The sequence below is a fragment of the Chrysochloris asiatica genome, unplaced genomic scaffold (genome assembly GCF_000296735.1).
Source record: "Chrysochloris asiatica unplaced genomic scaffold, ChrAsi1.0 scaffold00021, whole genome shotgun sequence".
NCBI classification, from domain to species: Eukaryota; Metazoa; Chordata; class Mammalia; order Afrosoricida; family Chrysochloridae; genus Chrysochloris; species Chrysochloris asiatica.
In genome coordinates this window covers 26,342,383-26,349,514 of record NW_006408539.1, presented here as the reverse complement: position 1 = coordinate 26,349,514, position 7,132 = coordinate 26,342,383, and positions in this window count along the sequence as shown.

Below are 7,132 nucleotides of genomic sequence, written 5' to 3'. Positions count from 1 at the left end.
ATGGCAATGAGGCGATATATGATGGAATGAATGTAAAACTAGTGTTCCCCCATGTAGACTATGACACAATACACAATAAAACATTAAAAAAAAAAAAAATGCAGTTAAAAAAAAATAGTGATGCATCTAAATTCCCTTCAGTCTTCAAAATTAAAATGTCATTCACATTTCTAGCATTTTGCTTTTTTTTTTCATAGATAGAAAAGAAATCCTGGCAAATCTTAGGGAATAATTGGAGTTTTTCATCTGAATGAATAAGTCAGGCGATGAGATTCTTGGTAATGCTCAATATTTCGGACCTCATTATGGATAAGTCTTCTCATCGATTGGGATTTGACTTCTATTTCCTTGGGCAGCCGAGAGCTCACAAGACAAGCCATGGGTGTGTTTTTTATTATTAATCTAAACAAGTGCTGTTTTTTGTGGTACCATGAACTACCTATAGTTTTTAGCTAACTAATTTGTATTCATTATCATTCATTAATCAAGGTGGTTATTTTGATGATGAGGCATATTTAGGAAGGTTTTGAACCATTTTGAGGGTCAACAACAACATTTTAATTATATATTTTTTATTTAATTTTTTAATCTAGATATTCTGTGTGCTTACTGTTTAGTGTACATTAAATAAATATGTACCTAGATAAAACTCTATTAGGGAAAAACAAACAAACAAAAGGAGCAGCTGCCTTTACAGAGCCATGAAGGGCTGTAGTATATAGTCATTGATAAGCCTCACCTTAGCAGGATTAGTACGTGTTTCCTTTTGTAAATGTGCTTGAGATGCAATCTTGAAATGTTGTTGTTGTTAGTGCCATCTAGTCGGTTTTGATGCATAGCCACCCTGTACAGGGTCCCTGAGGTGGTACTTTTATTTACAGGAGCAGAAAGCTTCATGTCTCTCTTGTAGAGTGGCTGGTAGTTTCAATCTGCTTACCTTGAGATTAGCAGCCTGACTTGTAACCATTATGCTGCCAGAGAGCCTTAAACTTAAAACACTATACATTATATTAGATAAGGAGACTTGATGGGAGAATAGGTAAGTATTTGGCTGCTAAGTGAATGGTGCTCTACTCCAGCAAAGATTAGAGCCTATGGGCAACTCTGTTGCATAAATTGGAATGAACTAGATGGCACGAACAAGAATAAGAACAATGTATCACCACTGGACCAATAAACAGCATTCTTATCAACGGAGAAGAGATTGAAGTTGTCAAGACTTCATTCTTCTTGGATCAACTGTCAACACTAGCAGAAGCAGCGGTCAAGAGATCAGACGACGTATTGCATTGGGCAAATCTGCTGCACAGGAACTTTTTAAAGTATTGAAGAGCAGAGATGTCAGCTTGAGGACTAAGGTGCGCCTGACCCAGGCCATGGTGTTTTCAATAGCCTCATATGGATGTGAAAGCTGGACAGTGAATAAGGAAGATAGTAGAAGAATTTATGCCTTTGAGTTGTGGTGTTGGAGGCGAATACTGAAAGTGCCGTGGACTGCCAAAAGAACCAATAGATCTGTTTTGAAAGAAGTGCAACCAGAGTGCTCCTCGGAGGCCAAGATGGCTAAGCTTTGTCTCTCCTACTTTGGGCACATTGTCTGGAGAGAACAGTCGCTGGAGAAGGATGTCATGCTGGGTAAGATGGAGGGTTAGAGAAAAAGAGGAAGACCCCCAATGAGATGGATCAGCCAGGTGGCATCACTGATGGCCCAGGATCGGACATTGTTTCGTTCTGCTGTGCATGGGGTCTCTATGAGTAGGTTCCGACTTGATGGCACCTGACAACAACAACAACATTACTTATACTATGCTTTATTAAACAAATGTAGGTATCAAGTAAAAGATATGTAAGTATCAGTAGTCCTTCATTATGAAGCCCTGGGGATGCAGTGGTCCAGTATTCCACTGCAGAGTGATCAATGGTTTAAACAAAAGAGGACGGATGGGGCACTCTGTTTCCATAAACACTACACCTGTGGAAACCTGAGGCTGCAATTCGTCTCTGTCTGTGTGGGGATGTATGAGTCAGAATGAATGCAAGGACAATGGATTTGGCTTTTTTCATTCTTCAGACGTTTACTTAATATGATATTGGAGTCAGGTAAGCTAAATATTAGTTATTTGCTGCAATGGTCAGTTTGTGTTTGTTTCAAATAAACTATATCAAATGTAGGAAATATGGACACATATGCTAAAATAAGGAGCTCTATAGTGCAGTGGTTACGAATCGGGCTGTGAACCTCAGGGTCAGCAGTTCGAAATTACCGGCTGTTCGGAGGGAGAAAGATGAAGTTTTCTGCTCCCGTAAAGATTTACAGCCTCGTAAACCCTGTACAGGGTCTCTGTGAGTCGGAACTGACTCCACGGCACATTACAACAACAACATGCTAAAGTATAGGCTTAAATTCCAAATACATTTTACTTTAATGTTTTCACAAATGCAAGCATACCACAAAATATTTTAGAGTCTTTCAGCTATGTAAACTTACTGACACTTAGATTTTTACAATATTGTATCTGTGCATTATTTGTATATGTATAGGCAAATTATGGAGTCCTGGTGTGGCGCTTTGGGTTAATGCTCCTGACTGCAAAGCCGTTTGAACTGCAAGTTTGGCAGTTCAAGCTCACCAGCTGCTCCTTGGAAACCCTATACAGGGTCGCTATGGGTCGGAATCGACTCGATGGCACTTGACAACAACAGACAAATTATAGGAGCTCTGGTAGCTTAGAGGTTACAAGTCGGGTGCTAACCTCAAGGTCAGCAGTTCAAAACTACCAGAGGTTCTGCAGGAGAAAGATGAGACTTTCTACTCTCATAAGGATTTACAGTCTCAGAACCCCTATACATGGTCACTATGAGTTGGAATCGATTCCATGGCACACCACCACCACCACCACCAGGCTAGTTATACAAAAGTTCTATTTATTGAAAATTTGTAACTATTCCTCCCCTACCACTTTTAACATACATTTTATCAAACATTGTTTTTCACACACTTAATATTCTCATATATAATAAATAAATAGAAAATATAGTAGCATGAAAAACTCACAACTTTATACTTACTCGTAGTTTACTTTTATAGGTAACCATGACAACTTCAAACTTGCTTGATACTATCTATTTACACATCTGATGAAATTGAGGCTCATAAAGATTATGGAATTTAACCCTATAACTAACTAATAATAAAGCAGGAAATAAACTGAGATTTATGAATCTTGGAAATTAGCTTGTCCAACACAAAACTTCATTTAAATGGAAAAAAAACCTAATAGCTAAGGGTGGATACAAAGACAGCTTACTAAATACTCAAATAAAAACAAATAAAGTTCCCACAATAGTAGAATGATACTAGAAAGTGTTCACAATTGAGATTTTAAAAGCTCCTGAGATTTATTTCTCAAAAGGGAACTTGGATAAGATATTTCATTGTCTCTCAAAGTGGCATCGATTTATTTAACCCACAGTTGTTGCAGGTCTAGTCTGTGTTCCAGTTTCTAGGTTTTATTTTATTTTATTTATTTATTTATTTTTATAATATATGTCTTTGTGTCTGAAAGTTGGAGTCAGAAATTACTTCTGACGCATCTTGGAAGTTTTGCTATTTATTAACAATGTTTATAAGTGTTGCTATTGTTTTCTCTCATCAAGTCTGTTTGGACACATACAGAATTCTGAGGCTGTAATTTTTTACAGGAGCTGAAAGTCTCATCTTTTTTCCAACTAAGTGGCTGGTGGATTTGAGCTTCTAACCTTATGGTTACTAGTGCAATGCATAACCCATTACATAACCAGGTTTGAATTATGTACAAGTCTTTATATGATTACTTCTTCTTTGATGCAAGAAACATTTAGCAGGAAGTTTATGGTTTCCAAATGAATACCAGATTTATGATATACTATTTTAAATAGTTTCATTTTGTTGAGTTGTAACTGGAAAACATTATCTTTATGACTTAATTTTTAAAAAGATTTCAATATCCTTGTGTCAAAAACATGAAGTAATTTTTGCCTCCTGTTGGAGAGCTTAAAAAACAATAATGAATGTTACCAATATTTCCTTGATTGCTCTTTTACAATAAATCTACATGCTTGATCATTTATTTCTTCACAGTATGAAAACACTGATTAAATAATGGAAGATATGGTAGAATAAAAGAATTCCATGTGATGCAAAGTTCTCAAGACATAATGTAAACAACATAATCTACAAAATCATGCATAGTAACACATACTAGTTTTACTTACTGGTTTTGTAACATGTTCAAGATTATCAATGATTTACTTAACAAGCATAAACCACATACCTACTACATGAGGGAACTTCAAAAATTTAATGGAAATTTTTGATTATCTTTTAATCCATTTTTTCCATGAGGTCTTTGTAGCCCCCTCACATATTTCAGATAATGTTCTGAGTCAGTGATTGTTGTGTTAAAATAGACTAAAATGATGTCTCTTCTCATAATCAAATATATTACGACTTAACTATTTTACACTGTGGCAATTGACTTACACATTTCTAGAAAGGGATGCAGGAGCATCGGTCTCCAGCCGGTTTCATAAGTAGAGGGAAATATCATGGCACAAAGTATAAAGAACTATCAAGGAGTCCTGAACTGCCAACCACAACGTTGGCAGTTTAAACCCACCAGCTACTCCTCAGAAACCCTATACAGTCTAACTGTGAGTTGGAAGTGACTTGATGGAACTTAGCAGCGATAGTAACAAATTTGGTAACACTTGGCATCTATCCTACACATTGCTAACAGAACTTCATGAGAGTGTCTTGTGATGAAAAGGGGAATGAATATGCTAAGTATATTCTATGGATTTCTATCTTGTCTCCTTTGCTATGCGGATGAACAAAAAGGAGGAACAAATTTGGAGACGGGATATCAAGAGCTCTGTGTCTGCTTATGCTTTCTCTGATTTGTCTATTCAGCCATCTAGAAGGAAATCATATAAATGGTAGTTATAGACACTGTATTTTGAAATAAAAATTAAGGAAGGTATCAGACATTTGACAGTAAATGCAAGTAAATGAAGTGTGTGTTTTCTGTACTGCATGAGTTTACTTCTGGTGTTGATGGTTGTGTGCCACCAAATCAGTTCCAAACCATAGCCAACACTGTACAGCATTTCCAAGGCTGTATTCTGTACAGAAAGCATCATCTTTTTCCTATGGACCAGCTGGTAGATGTCAACTGCTGACCTCGTGGTTAGCAGCTCAATGCATGCTTTCAAATGCTATCAAGTCACTTCTGACTCATTGCGACCCTGTATAGGATTTCTAAGGAGCAGCTGGTGGATTTGAACTGCCAACCTTGCGGCTCAAACTGACCTTGCAGTCCAGCACATCATTCTGCAGCCACACCACCACTCCTTAAGAAAGGTAGGAAATAAGTTAAAGGAGCAAAAAAGAGAAGAGAGATGCTGAGATTCCAAACTTCAGTGTTTGAGCAGAGGGGTTGGTGTTGTCATGGTATTTCTGTCTGTGGCATTTTTAATACACGTGTAGTTGTGACTTGTTTTGAGATTGAATTTATATGCAGATAAAACTACTCTACTGAAAAGTTCTGTCTGTTTAATAAAAGGAGTGGAGTTTACACACAACAATGAAAATATAGAACATTTCTATCAGTTTCCAATATTTCCCTCATGCAACCTTGCTCTCAACTCCCTTACCATCCCCAGACCTTGGCATCTACCAAGCTAGCAGATACCCCTATTGTTTTGTCTTTTCAGAACATCATCTAGTGGAAATATGTAGTATGTAGCCTTATGAATTTGCTACTTCATTAGAATAAGTCAATTTCTGTATCCATTTTATGTCTGATTAAGTAGTTTGCTCATTTTTATTGCTGAATAGTATTGTCATTGGATGAGTCTACCCAGTTTGTGCTGTCCCTTCACCACATGAAAGATATTTATTGTTTCTGAATGTGGTAGTTGTGAACGAAGCTGCTATAAAATTCACTTAGAGGTTTTGGTGTTGGAATGCGTTTTTATTTCTATTGAATTTATTTCTAGGTGTGGGATGTTGTTGTTGTTGTTGAGCGCCGTCAAGTCGGTTTCTACCTGTAGCGACCCTGTACAGGGTTTCCGAGCGTGTAAATCTTTACGGGAGCAGATCGCCTCATCTTTCTCCCGCAGAGCAGCTGGTAGTTTCGAACTGCGGACCTTGCGGTTCGCAGCCCGATTCGTAACCACTACGCTACCAGAGGATGGCTAGGTTATATGGCACACGTATGTGGTTGTTGCTTGTGTTGTTACCTGCCATCAAGTCAGTTCTACCACATAACAACCCTCTACACAGCACAACAAAATACTCTCTACTTCCTGGCCCTGTGTTGTTGGGGACCTGCCTCGACAAGGGGGTTCGGTTCACGAAGTTGGGTGATCTGGCGACGACAGCGACAGATAAAGAATACACACAAAGACACAACAAGAGAGACAAGAAGACACCCCAAAACCAGAGTGGATGCGACACTGGCAGGCAGACCCTGGACTACTGGCATCGTGGCCCCTGCAGGCAGTAAAGCACCATCCTGCAAACCTTAACGCATGCCTTGCCAGCTGTAACGCCTCGCATGCCAGTCGTAACGCATGGCAGCCATAACGCATGCGGGCTTCGGTCTGCGCCCCCATTTTTATTTCGGGGAGGAGCCTTACACAAAGGAAGGCGGGGTTTATTAAGACGGGGTACAGAAGTGAAATGTGATTAACCGTTCAACACTGGACACAAGGATTTACAATTCTAAGACATGCATCACAATTTTCAATTCTAAGACATACATTACAAATTGTCTTGATAATCTAACATCTTTAATTTTCCAGAAATTCAAGCAAATTATTACATGGTACTTTTCAGGTTCGAATCCCAGGGCAGCAACTCGGTTTCTCCAGGCTAATTAACATACCTATAGCACCTAATCTCGAATGGGGAAGGTGAAAAGGATTGGGAGGAATCCCGCTGTGTCGGCTGCCAGAGCCAGGTCTGCAGGAGGAAGTGAGGCCCTAGGTGAATGGGCTGCACCTGGAAGCGATTTAAGACGGCAGTCCTTTTGCTCTTTAAACAAAAACCTGGAAGTCACCAATCTACTTTGAGTTAATTCCTTGGGCA